The sequence below is a fragment of the Equus przewalskii genome, chromosome 15 (assembly GCF_037783145.1).
Source record: "Equus przewalskii isolate Varuska chromosome 15, EquPr2, whole genome shotgun sequence".
NCBI lineage: Eukaryota > Metazoa > Chordata > Mammalia > Perissodactyla > Equidae > Equus > Equus przewalskii.
In genome coordinates this window covers 8,763,809-8,779,827 of record NC_091845.1, presented here as the reverse complement: position 1 = coordinate 8,779,827, position 16,019 = coordinate 8,763,809, and the positions used below count along the sequence as shown (strand labels likewise).

The 16,019-nt window shown below is 36.0% G+C and overlaps 1 protein-coding gene across 50 annotated transcripts in view; it reads left to right on the top strand.

Annotated features, from left to right (window-relative positions):
- Positions 1 to 16,019, top strand: part of SETD5 (SET domain containing 5) — a 77,038-nt gene that overhangs the window by 14,398 nt on the left and 46,621 nt on the right. The window lies entirely within an intron of this gene.

Below are 16,019 nucleotides of genomic sequence, written 5' to 3'. Positions count from 1 at the left end.
GCAGTGTCTTTCGCTGTCTGGCTTACTTCACTTAGCATAATGCCTTCCAGGTTCATCCATGTTGTCAGTGGCAGGATTTCCTTCTTTTTTATGGCTGAATAATATTCCATTGTAGGTAAATAGATAGATAATCGTATTTTCTTAATCCATTCATCCTTTGGCAGACACTCAGGTTGTTTCCATACCTTGGCTATTGTGAATAATGCTGCAGTGAATGTGAGAGTACAGATACCTTTTCAAGATAGTGATTTAATTTCTTGAGGAACCTCCATACTGTTTTACATAATGACCATACCAGTTTACATTCCCACCAATAGTGCACAAAGGTTCCCTTTTTTCCATCCTCACCAGGATTTGTTATCGCTTGTCTTTTTAATAATAGCCATCCTAACAGGTGTGGAGGTGGTATCTTATTGTGGTTTTGATTTGCATTTCCCTGATAATTTGTGATGTTGAATGCCTTTTCAAGGATCTGTTGGCCATTTTTATGTCTTTAGGAAAATGTCTATTCAGTTCTTTTGCCTATTTATTTATTTTTGCTATTGAGTTATATGAGTTCCATGTATATATATATATATATATATATATATATATATATATATATATATAGTGTGTGTGTGTGAGGAAGATTGGCCCTGCGCTAACATCTGTGCCAATCTTCCTCTATATTTTATATGTGTCACACCACCACAGCGTGGCTTGATGAGTGGTGTGTAGGTCTGCCCTCGGGATCCGAACCTGCAAACCCTGGGCCACTGAAGTGGAGTGTGTAAACCCAACCACTGCACCACTGGGCTAGCCCTCCTTATATATTTTTGATGTTAACCCCTTACCAGATAAATGGTTTGCAAATATTTTCTCCCATTCTGTAGGTTGCCTTCTCATTTTTTTGATGGTTTCCTTTGCTGTGCAGAAGCTTTTATTGATATTGTCCTACTTGTTTATTTTTGCTTTTTTTTGCCCTTTTCATGTCAGATTTTAAAAATCACTGACAAAATCAATGTCAGGGACCTTATTCCCTATGTTTTCTTCTAGGAATTGTCTCATTTCAGGTCTTACATTCAAGTGCTTAATCTAGTTTGAGTTGATTTTTGTGTATGGTATAAGACAGGGGTCCAGTTTCATTCTTTTGCGTGTGGATATTCAGTTTTCCCAGCACCATTTATTGAAGAGACTGTCATTTCCCCATTGTATATTCTTGGAGCCTTTGTCGAAAATTAATTAAGCATATATGCCTGGATTTATTTCTGGGCTCTCTAGTCTGCTGTATTGATCTGTGTGTCTGTTTTTATGCCAATACCACGACTGTTTTGATTACTATCGCTTTGTAATATAGTTTGAAATCAGAAAGTGTGATGCTCTAGCTTTTGTTTTTCTTTCATGAGATCGTTTTGACTGTTTGGAGTCTTTTGTGGTTCCATAAAAGGAGTTTTAGGATTTTTTTTCTATTGGTGAAAAATGCCATTGGGATTTTGATAGAGATTGCATTGAATCTGTAGATCACTTTTGGTTATATGGACATTTTAACAGTATTAACTCTTCCAGTCCATGAGCACAGAGTATCTTTTCTTTCATTTGTGTCTTCAGTTTCTTTCATCAGTGTTTTATAGTTTTCAATGTACAGATCTTTCACTTCCTGGTTAAATTTATTCCTAAATGTTTTATTCTTTTTGATGGTATTGTAAATGGGATTGTTGTCTTAATTTCTCGTTCCTGTAGGTCGTTGTTAGTGTATAAATTACAACTGATTTTTGTATATTGATTTTGTATCCTGCAACTTTACTGAATTTGTTTATCTGACAGTATTTTGGTGGAATCTTTAGGGTTTTGTAGATAAAATATCATGTCATCTGCAGACAATTTTACTTTTTCTTTTCTGATTTGAATGCCTTTTATTTCTTTTTCTTGCCTAATTGCTGTAGTTAGGACTTGTAGTACTATTCTGAATAAAAGTGGCAGGAGCAGGCATCTTTGTCGTGTTCCTCATCTTAAAGGAAAAGCTTCCAGCTTTTTACCATTGAGTGTGAATGTTAGCTGTGAGTTTATCATATATGGCCTTTATTATGTTGAGGTACATTCCATCTATACCTAATTTGTTGAGAGTTTTTATCATGAAAGAATGTTGAATTTTGTCATGCTGTTTCTGAATCTATTGAGATGATCATATGGTTTTTATACTTCATTTTGTTAATGTGGTGCCTTGCATTTATTGATTTGGATAGCTGAACCATCCTTGCATTTTAGGAATAAATTCCACCTGATCACAGCGTACGATCCTTTTAATGTACTGTTGAATTCATTTTGCTGGTATTTTGTTGAGGATTTTTGCATGTCCATTCAAGAGGGAAATATGGCCTGTAGTTTTCTTTTCTTGTAGTGTTCTTGTCTGGCTTTGGTATCAGTGATGCTGGCCTCATAAAATCAGTTTGGAAGTGTTTCCTCCTCTTCAATTTTTTGGAAGTGTTTTCTAAATACCTTGGGAGTAGAGTGAGATTGAGGAGTGCTTAAATGTATTCAAACTGACTGACAGTATTTTAGAAGTAGGATTGGGAGTTCTAGGAGAGGACAAAATGATGGGCTAAAGTTGTCTTCCCCTTCCCCCTCAAAACAAAACAGGAACTAAAATGCACACGTACTTTGCTTTTTTAAAAGAATCTGTCTTTTAGAGATACATACTGAAATATTTATGGATGAAATGATATGTTGCTGGTGTTTGCTTTAGAATGGAAGAGAAGTGATAGATGTAACAAGATTGACTGAGTTGGTAATTGTTGAAATGATGAGTAAATGAAGTTTTCTGTAAAATTTTGCTTTTATGCTTTTTTGAGATTTTTCACAGTTTTTGAAGTTTAAGATAAAAGTTTCTATAGACTTGACTTGACTGTTGTGGATTTTGTTAAAGCAGACTAGTAAACATACTCAGATGTTTTGGTCTCTCCCCATTTGTGCTACTTTGTCCTCTGAGCCCAGTACCTCTTATGACTATCATGTGATATTTCTAATTAACAGAAAAGTAGAGTGGCTACATACAGATATAATGACTTTGTAGTAAAAGGAAATTTTAATATTTTAAAGAAGTCTATGCAGATTCTGGAAAGCATTCCTGACAGGCAGATTGAAGAAGCAAATGGGTAAATTAGTAGTATGTTCAGTATACAACAGATTTCATTTTATGAGATGGTCAAATTTCTGAAAAGGTGTCTTACAAATATCAGATCAATGTCAAACAGTCAAGATTTTTAAAAGCAAATTAATAGAATATCTGACTAAGGGTGCAGATTCTTCTGTGACTACTAGCAAATCTTAGTGTTAGTGGACTTTAGCGTCTTACTAGGAGAACTCAAACTAGGTTCTTCTCCTCCACTTCATACTATTGCCTTGGAAGCAGGAAAGTGGTTCCTATTTGCCTTCCTTGTGACCTCTATTTACTTCTCTAATATTATAATCCGATATACCAGAAGTGGGTGCCTGCAATGTGCCAAGTTTATTGCTAGGGTCTTTTATGAATGTTATCTCACTTAATTCTCAAAATAGTGCTATGCGATGGTTTATAAATGAACAAACTGAATCAGAGTGATCACACAACTAGTAATGGGGTGAGTCGAGTCTGTATGATTTCAGGATCTTTTCATTGTACCATATTACCTATCTTATTTAAGGAGCCTCCCACCTTCACCAATAGAATCTACCCTTTACTCTCCTCCTGACTTTGGGTATTGCTACCCATCTGTAGTTTCGACCGTTGTTTCTTTAGGATTCTTTGTCTGAAATTAGATGGAGTTCCTGGATCTGAATGGAGAAAGGAAATGGATTGGTTTTTATTGGGTGTTAGCCCTTAATGTGGTGATTGTAAATTCTGGTTTCCTTAATATAAAAAGAGTTACTAGCCCTCTTCCAATCAGCCATGCCTTACCATCCGTCGGTTACCGGCTTCCTTTACCCTAGACTGGCTGCAGTTTCGGGGAAGGGCATAGTGCAGAGGACTAGAATTTTTACCTCAAGTGTTGTCTCTGCGTTTTTCTGAGGAAAACGTTCATAGTCTTTATCAGATTCTCACAGAAATCTGTCATCACTATTGAGAAAGGTTAAAAACTACAAGTATCCTAAGATTTGGTTCCTAAGAGATTGTGATGCTAGACTCAGTTGATTCTTCTTTGATCTGAAAAGGTGCCCCCTTTGGCCTATTGGACCAAGCAGCAAATCACCACAAAGCTCATCTGTGAACATACTTGTTTTCTTATTTATTTTTTGAGGAAGGTTAGCCCTTGGCTAACATCCGATGCCAATCCTCCTCTCTTTTTGCTGAGGAAGATTGACCCTGAGCTGACATCCGTGCCCATGTTCCTCTACTTCTTAATATGTGGAACACCTGCCAAAGCAGGGCTTGATAAGTGGTGCCTAGGTCTGTGCCCAGGATCTGAACTGGTGAACCTTGGGCCGCTGAAGCCGAGTGCGACTCAACTTCCATGCTGCTGGGCTGACCCCCATACTTGTTTTCTTATAAAGAAATGATCTGTGAATTCAGCTTTTACTTTTGAAAATTCAAATAATTTTGCTACTAGAGATTGAAACCTACTTAGTTTTACTTTTATCAACTTGACTTACATGTACCCTCAACTGTGCTCAATAATTTTTTCCAAAAGAAAATACTTTTTGAAAAGGAAATGAAAAAAAGGAAGGCATTAATAACAGGTCTAGAAGTCAGATGAGACTCCCTAAAAGAGTTTTTAATTAGGTAGACTAAGGAATGGTGACAAGCAGCTCCCAAACATTTGTGTTTAAAACTTTTTTGGCTTGTAAATTAGTGTTTTTATATCGTAATAGGCTGATAGTGAAATAAACATTCATTATAAGCCTCTCAAAGAAAAGATTAGGCAAATATTGTCTCCTTTGAACAGTTCACCAATGCAGGATTGGTAGAAATTCATATGAGTGTGTTCAAATAATAGCTAAAAAGTGTTAAGTTTGAAATCTGCTAGAAAAACAGTAACAAGCTATTGATAATAGGACAAATGGAGAGCCTAGTGGGTTTCTTTTTTGCTTTCATATACAGATGGAGAAAGAGTTGGACTTTCAACCATGAAATGTGAGGCAGGTCCAGTGGTGCAGCGGTGAAGTGCGCACATTCCGCTTCAGCGCCCCGGGGTTCGCCGGTTCGGATCCTGGGTGCAGACACGGCACCACTTGGCAAGCCATGCTGTGGCAGGCGTCCCACATATAAAGTAGAGGAAGATGGGCATGGATGTTAGCTCAGGGCCAGTCTTCCTCAGCAAAAAAAAAAAAAAAAGAGGAAGATTGACAGCAGATGTTAGCTCAGGGTTAATCTTCAAAAAAAAAAACCATGAAACGCAATCTTGAATCTTAGTGGATTCTTAAGAAATCCTAAATTCATTCAGGAGCTATAGGTCACGTAATTTTTTTAGAATTCAGGGATGGGATGAGTGTGAAGACATCGTTCCTTTAACAGAGGACTTTGTGGTGCTTTGGCGCAGTAGGTCAAAGTGGGGTACCTTCTTAGGCAGGGATAGTCTTTGTTTTGCTTTTTTGTCACCCTTAGTAAGTATCATCTTATATATTTACCAAGATATAAATTGTTTAGTCCCGTCTTAGGTAATGGTCCTTATGGACATAAAATGAAAGGATCTTGTGCAGAAGTATTATCAGTTCTCCATAATTACTATTTTTGGACACTGGTAATTTAATTTGTGGGCCAGAAACCTCAGTTGCGAAGGATCTAATGTGTTACCAAACTCATAGTATTTTTTTTATTGTATTTTCTTAATCAACAGATAAAAATTTTTGCACTTTTTTTAGGGCTAGAAGTCTGAGATCAAGGTGCCAGCAGAGTTGGTTTCTCCTGAAGCCTCTCTCCATGCCTTGCAGATGGCTGTCCTCCTGCTGTGTCTTCATATGGTTGTCCCTCTGTGAATGCACATCCTTGGGATCTCTTTTTGTGTCCAGATTTCCTCCTCTTATAAGGACACTGGTCATATTACATTAGGGCCCACCCTAACGGCCTCATTTTTTTTAAATTGAGGTGTAATTGACATAAGATTGTATTAGTTTCAGGTGTACAACGTGATTAAATATTTGTATAAATTGCAAAATGATAACCACAATAAATCTAGTTAACATCCGTCACCTTCCATAGTTAGAAAAGTTTTTTTTCATGTGATGAGAACTTTTAAGATCTACTCTCTTAGCAACTTTGAAATATGCAGTACACTATTAACTATAGTCACTATGCTGTCCATTATATCCCCATTACTTATTTATTTTATAACTGTAAGTTTCTACTTTTGAACCCCTTCACTTATTTCTCCCACTCCCCAAAATTTTTGCACCTTTAAAAAACTATCCTTTTGTTCAAAAAGATTGGGAACCACTATTCTAAAGTTATTAGTGGTGGTCTGTAAAAGATTTGTCAAAATCTGGGGCACAGGATTTGGGGGAAAAAAACAAAAAACATGTCTTAGTTTTTTATATTGGTCACCAAGTACTGGAAAAGGAAATACAGTAATCAAAAACAGTAATGTTAAGCATTTGGAAATATTTTACTCAGGGGAAAAGTTTATAAATAGAAGATATCTTAACAAAAAAGGGGAAATAGCAAGTAAATCCTAAGATACTTTGTATGTTTACTCCATTTTATTCAGTGCTAGAATTCTGTACTTTGCTTAGGGTCAAACTCTGATATGACAGGGAAACCAACAGAGATGATTAAAGGAGACAGTAGAATAACGGAAGTTTAGCATGATACATGGTTGTGATTATGTTTTGCAGGAGAATTTGGAGCAACTTACTATGCCAGTTGTATTCATTAACTAAAAAGTACTATTTTGTCAGTGTCCTGGAGCTAATTCATTATAAATATTCGTTAATGAATGAGAATTTTGGCCCAAATACAGCTGAAGTGTTTACTGAAACTGGAACAAAGATGAACATCTGTGTCAAGGTTTTAAAATCATTTTTCATGTTAACATCTCCAGAGAAGATTTTTAGAATCCATAAGTTTATTTATTTATTTATTTATTCGTGAGGAAGATTGGTCCTGAGGTAACATCTGTTGCCAGTCTTCCTCTTTTTTTTTGCTTGAGGAAGACTGGCCCTGAGCTAAGATACAACATAGAGAATGTGGGATGCTGCCACAGGGTGCCTTCATGAGAGGTGTGTAGGTCCGCACCTGGGATCCAAGCTCACAAACCCAACCACTATGCCAGCAGGCCAGTTGAAGTTAAGTATTTTTGATGTTTTGCATGATGGGAACTCTTGAATTTCATGGGTCTCATAACAAACCACTAGCTCGTTGTTCCAGAGATGTTCCTCCTCTTGGGCTTCTAGGGAAATAACGTATTCACAAATTTAATTTTACTCAGTAACCTCCTATGAGTAGATACAAGCTAGTTTTTTGCTTAAGCAAAACAATGTCTATCAGTGTTTCTTTGAGTTGATCCTCATTACTGTTACTTTTTAAGTTACAAACTATTCTAAGTTTAATTTCACTGTTATCACTATAGCTTATGGTGAGTAGTTTAGTAACAGAATGTGTAGTGGTGTATATTTGCATTGACCGTGATTTGGGCCTATTTTCCACTGACTGGACCTTAAGATATGTGTGCCTTGTGGTTCCAATAGAAATCATCCATACACATCCCAAATGTTTTTGTTCTGTGACACTCACCATTACTACTGAGTTAGTTTTTGACTAGAAAGTACACCTCAGTCGAGTAGGTGAGCCTTTTTACCCTAAGTTTGTCATCACTCTAAGATTCTTTTACTACTCTTAGAAACTGCTCACTAAAAATAAGGAGAACAGGGGCCGGCCCGGTGGCACAGTGGTTAAGTTCGCACGTTCCACTTCAGTGGCCCGGGGTTCACTGGTTTGGACCCCCGGTGCAGACCTACGCGCTGCTTATCAAGCCGTGGTGTGGCAGGCGTCCCACATACAAAGCAGAGGAAGATGGGCACAGATGTTAGCTCAGGGCCAGTCTTCCTCAGTGAAAAGAGGAGGATTGGCAGAAGTTAGCTCAGGGTTGATCTTCCTCAAAAAAAACAAAATAAAATAAAAATAAGGAGAATAACCGGTCACTACTTCAGTAATGAGCCACTGCTTGTGTGATGTAATCAGTCCTTATCTTTAATATGCAGGTTTATGGAATGTCACATTTTACCTGCTTTGGCGTGTTTCGTCTGTGTTTTATCCATTTCATTTATTGACATATAGCATATGTAGGAATCTGTATCACAGCTGTGGGTCATATGTATACTTGCAGTTAGCTCTGCTGTAAGGAGAAATTTGCCTTCCCAAGAACACAAGAAATTTTATTATCAACAAACTCACATCAGAAGAAATTGCTTACAATGATTTTTTTATTAAGAAAAAATAATTGACATTTTCAGTAGCCATAAGTGTGTAATTTAAAACCTAAATATCACTCAGCAAATGTATCAATTGGTACATTAAGCTCTTTATCCATCTTAACTTTTGCAAAAGATTGATGACCTTTCTTTCCCTGTCGCCACCACCTGTCATTATAAGCAGATCCCTCTCACCCATTTTTATGATAAACAAGGGGGTAACTCCACTTGGCAGATGTGATATATTTAGCTGATATTTCTGAGATTTGCTGTAAAATAATCCTGTGGAAGTGGAGTGGTTACAGATAAAATAAGATTGGCTAGGAGTTAATTGTTGATTAAAGCTGGGTAGGATCCATGAGTTGATTACAGGGTTTTCTTTGGTTTTGTATTTGTTTGAAATTTTTCATAATAAAGTTTTTTTTTAAGATGCAAAAAATAGCCTATCAGCCAGGATAAGTAGTGTGAACAAAATTTTGAAGCTAATTAAGAAAGGAGGTCTTGTTCCATTCAGGCAAAGGAGTTAGAACTAACCCAATAGGCATTGGGGAGCCTCTGTAGATTCCCAATAATGGGATGATAATGATCAGAGTTATGCTCTAGAAGGGTTCATGTCATGAAAGAATGAAAAGTAGATTAGAAGGTCGAGAACCCAGAAATAGTGAGACCAGTTCATTGCTATTATGCAACCTTGAAATTATAAGGAGGCGAGTAGTGTTACTGAATAATAGATAAAAGTCTGTGAGGAAGGAGGAAGAACAGCTCTGCGTCAAGGCTCTTAGTCAGGTGCTAGTGACAGCACAGTGAAAAGGAGAAGTTTTCTACTCATCGGTTCAGGGCTTAGATTTGGACCGTGTGGGTATCTGGTGTCATAATGGAGTATACAAAGTGAATTTGTAGCTACAGTGTAGGTACAATTATAGTCAATATTTTGGCTCTATCTTTTAGCAAATCAGTATTAACAAACCGCTTGTGGTTTCAGAGTTTCTTCTCTTTCCAAGGGTAATTAAAAATGAAGGCATCATATTTTACACTGCTGAGGCAGAACAGAGTTTTGATAACCTGTTTGAAACCAAAGAGCTCAAATCTTCTAGATTACTTACATTTTTCAGTCAGAACCCTATGGCTGCCAACTGAATTACAGATGGCTAGCATAATTTGTTTTTTCATTACTGGAAGAAGAAATATAGAACTTGGTGCATTCTGTTAAAAGAATTAAAAGTTATCTCCTGGGACAACTATAAGAAAATACTTTGGTTCTGAAATAGTGGCTTATCTAGGTTTTATTTTGACTATCCCAGCCCAAATTTAGTGAAAAGGCACCTGAGATCACCTATTTAGTATATAAGAATTTTAGAGGACAATAGCACATCCAATCATTAGTCTTAAAAGTGTATCACAGAATTATTGGGAATTTGTAGCTAACTTTCATTTTAGGGTTTTCTTTTAGAATGTAGAGAGTCTTCTAAGGAAAAGATTCTATGAGGAAAGTTAGAATTGAAATTGTTTTCAGCCTCATGAGAAAATGTAGCCTTCCCCCTTTGTTTGTGGGAGTGTAAAATGGTTTTAACTCTGTGGAGGGTGGTTTGGCATCGCTAATAAATATGCTCATGCCATTCCAGCTCTTTCCCTTCTAGGAAGGTGTCTTAAGGAGGTGTGTGCACATATATGTGACTGTTCAGTGCAGCACTGTGTGTATTATGGAAAATTAGCAACGATCTGTAAACACCCATCTGCAGAGGACTGACTGAAATTACAGTAGATCCATAGGATAGAGTACTGTGCCATCATTTAAGAGGAAGAAGTAAATTTGTACATACACATATAAAAGATGTCCAAAATTTATTGCTAAATGAACAAAGCAGATTACAGAACAGTAGAGTTAGCACCTGTATCTTTGGGGTCTCTTTGGGAAGTGGAATTGTGTGAGAGTTACACTTTTACTTTTTATGCTTTTGTAATGTTTGCATATTTTTAACAAGCATTTGTTACTTTTATAATAAGAATAAAGATACTGTTGTTGGTTGGGGAGGGGAGCCCTATTGTGCATATCAGAATTATTAAGCTTTAAATTCCTTTACTGTTATACTTAGCTACCTGGTCTGCCAAATAATCACAGAACATGTATGGTCAGATTCTGTTCATCTTGTTTTGAGGGTTCTTGCTTGGCATTGTCCTTTATTCTTAATGGAATTTTCCGTGAGACCAGTCGGTGATAAGTTTTATCTAAACAGTTTAAGAGATTTATAAAAGAATCTCTTTCTCTAAGAGACTCCTCTGTGTCACTGGTGAACTATGGAGTGGTTTGGAGTTTTCTTTTTTTGGGAGGGAAGGTGGTGTTTTTCTTCAGAATGACTCATTAATTGAAGAGGCACACTTTAGGACTTTTTTTTCCCTTCATGGTTGTGAAAATGCAATACTTGGCACATAAGCAAACCTAAAGAGTTCACAAATTGCCTACCCTCTCCTACTTTGGATAAGAGAAGATTTTTAAAATAGCACTTAACATAGTTTTTATACTTAGTAATTACTCACTTTATGTTTGCTGAATGAATGAATGAAGAAAAAACTGGCAAATCTAGATAATATAAATCCCAAGAGAGCCAGGAATTTTAATCTGGATTTGTTTGTCTAATGTAGCACCAATAATAAATAATTGGTGCTTAATAAAAAAAATTTTGTTTTAATTCAGATATTGCTATCTAAAAATCAGTAGTAATTACTTTAATGAATAGAAGCTATACATTAAAATTCTAATTTCCTTTCTTCTGAGCTCCACCGTGTGTGTGTGTGACTCCTTGCAAGTTAATATTTTTGTAGCTCTGTTTCTTCATCTGTAAAATAATGAATTAGACTCTAAATTTAAAACCAGATTTTTTTTATCAACTGGAGAAATTTTGCCTAAACTATAGGAAGTATAACAGATACTAATGTCTCATAAATGTCATAACCCGCTTCATCTGGAGGAGTTAAATGTGGTTCCCGTTTCAGAGTTTGAAAATGAAAAAGATCTGGTCAGAGAAGAGGCAAACATAGAGGTATGAGAGGTTCTTTTCCTGTCTAGTGTGGCACATCGGTCTAAAGCATGCTCTGAGGCTCCAAATACAGTAGGACATGCAAGTGGGATAGTGGAAGTTATAAATTAGGCTTACAATCTGAAGCAAGTTAATGCAGGCTCTAGAAGTTCAGGGCTGAAGAGAAGGAAGAAAAGAGAAAAACACTGGGGTAAACAGTTAAGAGAGACTAAAGAAATGTCATGAGAATAAAAAGTCTTGAGAATATAGCTCTTTAAATAGCTAAATCTAAGTTCTTTGAGGGTGATACTTAGGAAATTTTTAGTCTTCTAACTGTTTCTTGTTAGGGATAGAAAGAGTGTATCCATGGTTAGTTTAGCATCTTTATCATTCCTAAACAAGTTATAAATATTTCTTTTTCTTCGATGTCAACTTAAAATAATTTAAGATTGTAGTATTTAATTTCATTATTTTTGGCATCTACCACCACTCTCCCTCCCTTCGAAGTACACCTGAGTATGTCTTGGCCTCTATAGTAATTACCATTAATAAAATTTTTCATGGGAAAAGAAATTCTTAGAATAGACTAAAATAGGAATTTTTTAAAACTGGATTTTAATTATCTCCTATTCTAGTAAACTTAGTGCTTTTATAGGCATTGGTTTATTGTGCCAAGACCAGTAGCCCCTTGAGGGAGTGTAAATTTAGGCAAAGGAGCCAAGAGATAAACAAGTGTACAGGAGAAGAGGCGGGAGGAAAGGAAAACTTTATCTTGGCTCTAAGTTAGTAAATCATGACATTTCTTTAGTCTGTCTTAATTGTTTACCCCAGTGTTTTTCTCTTTTCTTCTTTTTCTTCAGCCCTGAACTTCTAGAGCCTGCATTAACTTGCTTCAGATTATTAGCCTAATTTATAACTTATACTATCCCAATTACATGGACTTTTCACTGGATCTCTGTGCACTTTCTCTCTTCTTAGAGTTCATCTCTTTATTTTCTGATAATTCTTACTTATTTCTTCCAGTGCTTATCACTTATCTCTCCTATGCTGTTTTTTTCATGTTTCCCACATATCCTCATTTCACATTATTTGCTGTAGCAAAATTGAAATACGTGTATGGTTGGAGAAGGTGAAAGAAGTTTTTAGCCACAGTTGAGTTATTAGTAGCAGCTCCTTTTTCTTCACATATAATTAAAAGTTCCAGAGTGCCATTTAAACTCGTTTGCTACATACACTAGTCTACTTGCACGTATGAGTCAGCAGGACAGGTGTTATTCTTTCTGTTGTACAGATGAGAAAACTGAGACTTGGAAACATTGCGTGAATTGCCTAAGCCAGTGCCGGGGTTCATAGAAATTTGAAGCAGAAAGAAACCCAATGAAGATTTTACTTTGAGGAGTTTAAGGTTCATCTATAAAAAGTGATTTTTTTTTTTGATCGCCAAACTAATTAAGTTATAGGTTAGAACTTAAATTTCCTAACTCCTAATATAGTACTTTTTCCTAACATACTTTTTCTTCTCCCAGGGGAAATAGCTATGTGTTACAGTATAAAGGCAGTGTTTTTCCTCATTATTTCAGTTTGGGTTGGAGGTGGAAGATGAGCATATAATGCGACTGTCACATCCTTCTCAAACAAGTTGGTCATGTAGATAAAGTGCATTTGTATATTTATTGCATTTTGAACTGTTCTGTGATTTGAAAATTAAATTGAGGGTAATAATCATACCAAAAAAACTTTCTGATATTCTTTCCCCATCTCCCCTTTTTACTATTTTGAGTCATTCAAAAGAAAGAAATTGAAGTATAGAAGTATTTAAGAATAAATTCAGCTTACATGTATAACAAAATTTTGAATAATCAGTAGGTTCAGAAATGGAATCTTAAAGCTAATGTCTATTTTCTTTTAACTCTTATTGAAAATTTTCCTGAAATGTTTTTTTCTTTAGCTGAGTTAAATTTATTCATTTATTGGGCTATTAAAGATCTTTTATTGCTTCAGAGTTATTCTGTATATCTGTTCATGATTTAATAGTTTAGATATAGGGATAGTAGATTGGGCTGCATGTATTGATTTTGGGATCTATCTTAGATGCTTGTCTTTTTAGTGAATCCAAGTTTAAGGGTTATTGCCTTCAAAAGGAAGAAGTTTGGCTAGAAATGTGGCTTCCTGCTAGTTGGAGTTTAGAGAACTGAGGTTTGTGTATTCAGGGTCTTTTATTTAGTAAGAAGAAAATCCTAATAATTTTATTACAATACTGTATGAATATCCTTGATGGCGAAGCTCTGAAGAAGAAACTAGACCTAGGAGATGAGGAATCTCGAGAAGACCTTTAAATTGAGGATACTCAAGTTAGATTCTGAAACAGTAACTTGTGGCTAATAGGGTGAAAATAATCATTAACCCTCGTAGAAGAGTTGAAGTAATGTTGCCCTTGAGGAAAATGGACATTGCATAGTGTGATGATATTACTCAACCCACCTTTAATGTCAGCCTAAGCAAGAAGAGATTTTTCTCTTGTTTTCTAATACATGCCTATTTTTAACATACTGAATTTGACATAATTTTAAAAATACCTTTCTGGTCCTGAATTAGTGAGTGTGTGTATTTGTCCTTACTTTGAAGTCTCATAATTGGGCCTTAGATTCCAGAGTGATTTTCAGACTTAGGGAAGTCACTACCTCGCAAAATGTTTTCTTATGAGAGTGAGGAAAATATTTGTAAAATTTCAGTGTAATACCTTGCTGTTAATATGATTAGAGAATATATTCATAAAAGTAAAAATGTGCTTAGTGTTTTCTTTACAATTAAATGATGGATGATAGATATTGTAAAGCCAAAGGCATTTTTTAAAAGGGACATTTTGAGAATGTGGCTTGTTTGTAGATATCTAAATATATATTCACTTAAATGTTTTATCAGAGGCCGAAATTGAGGAAGAGATTTGGATTTCTGGTGGTTTGTGGAGAGAGTTGATCAGAGATCGCTCCTTGGCTGAGTTGCTGTCTGCATAGGCTGTTTAACAATTGTTTCTCTGGCAGCAGATCTTGTTCATCTGGATTGCATCATTTCTGGGAGGACGGCCAAGGTCCACAGCCTCAGTACAAAGACTGTCTGAAGCATATGAGGCCTGTTCTCTTTCTGAAGCGGCACTCCTCTTCCTGCCAGTCCTCTTCACAGGATTACTGAAGCAGACTTGTTCTGAATTTCTTTCATTGGATTGGCTGTGTATTGGACTCTTGTCTCCCAGCTGCTTCCGGCTCACCTGGCTGATGCAATTTCTTTTTCTGAAATCTCTGTTAGAATTGTTCTTAAAACACGTTTTGTCTGTCTTTGAGAGTGACCAGACAGATCACACGGGTCTTGTGCTTTCAGCAAGTCATATAGAGAAGAGACTGTCAAAATGACAAATACAAAGACTATTGACCATTTCTGAACCCAATTAAAAAAGACAGGGGTATTTATAAAACATTTCTGGCATGTTCCCTTTAACAGCCTTTTCCCTAGAAACAGTATGTAAATGGTGACTACTCAAAAAGAGTACTCAGTGCTAGGAGACAGGCTGGTTCTGCATCTGAATCCAAGAACTTACTAGCGTTACTGCAGATTCTGATGGAGTGTTCTGGAAATAGTTAAGTTGAAATTCTGACGCATTTATTTTCCCCCTACTGTGCACTCACATGTTTATTTCTCTTTTTTCTCCTGTCGTTTCTTGTCTTATTTGTTGTTGCTAAAGGAGTCTACTTTTTCTTCCTTGGTTCATTTAATTTTTTTCTGTCCTCCTTTTACTGTTACCTTCATACCTTTTGTTTTTATAATTTCAAGTATGCTCTTTTAAAATTGTTTCTAAAGAATAGTTTATTTCCTAATTTCAATAAATTAAGAAATCCATAAAATATCAACATAGGATAGATTTCCTCTCTACTGCTTGGTAATTGGAATCCCATGAACAGCTCTTTTCACGTATAGTGATATATTAACATGTCAAGTGTTAATACCTCATTCTGGCTAATGTTAAATTTGACTTTTTTCTCCCCAGAAGTCCTGGATCACCTATTTTCTTTTACTTTTTGGAGAGTGGAAAGTTAATTAAGGCTCTGTTTTTCCGCTATAGAGTTGACCACAAATAGCATTGACGCCCTTTTGTCACTCTTTTTTTCTGTAGTCGGACAAGAGGATAGGTGGGATGGAGTCGGGGGAAGAAAGGAGTCGTGTGAACTTGTACTTAAATAGATGATGATAGGTCCTTGTCTGACTGGAGAGTAAATTTGACATTTGATTAAAGAAAAGCTTCTGAGTTTAGGAAGAGGTCACTGGAGAAGAGAAGCACCTCCTAGGAAAGATAGAGAGAAGGGAATTTCTTGGGAAATGGGAGAGAATTCTAGTTTGAAGGAAAGTGAAGGATTACCTAGTGACATCAAAGTATTTACCTCTTCTTAAGTCAAATAAAGATAATTTCCTTTTCCACCCTTTATTTAGGTTCTGGCTTCACTGGCAAATAGGATATAAAGGTTAAAGGATAAAAATAAAATACTAGATGGGGCATAGGTTGGTAAACAAGGCAGTATAGAGAAATGAAGCATAAAATTCTCGGTAAAATATTCTTTCTGTAGAATTCTCTTCTGTGTCCATCAGTGTTATTTCTTT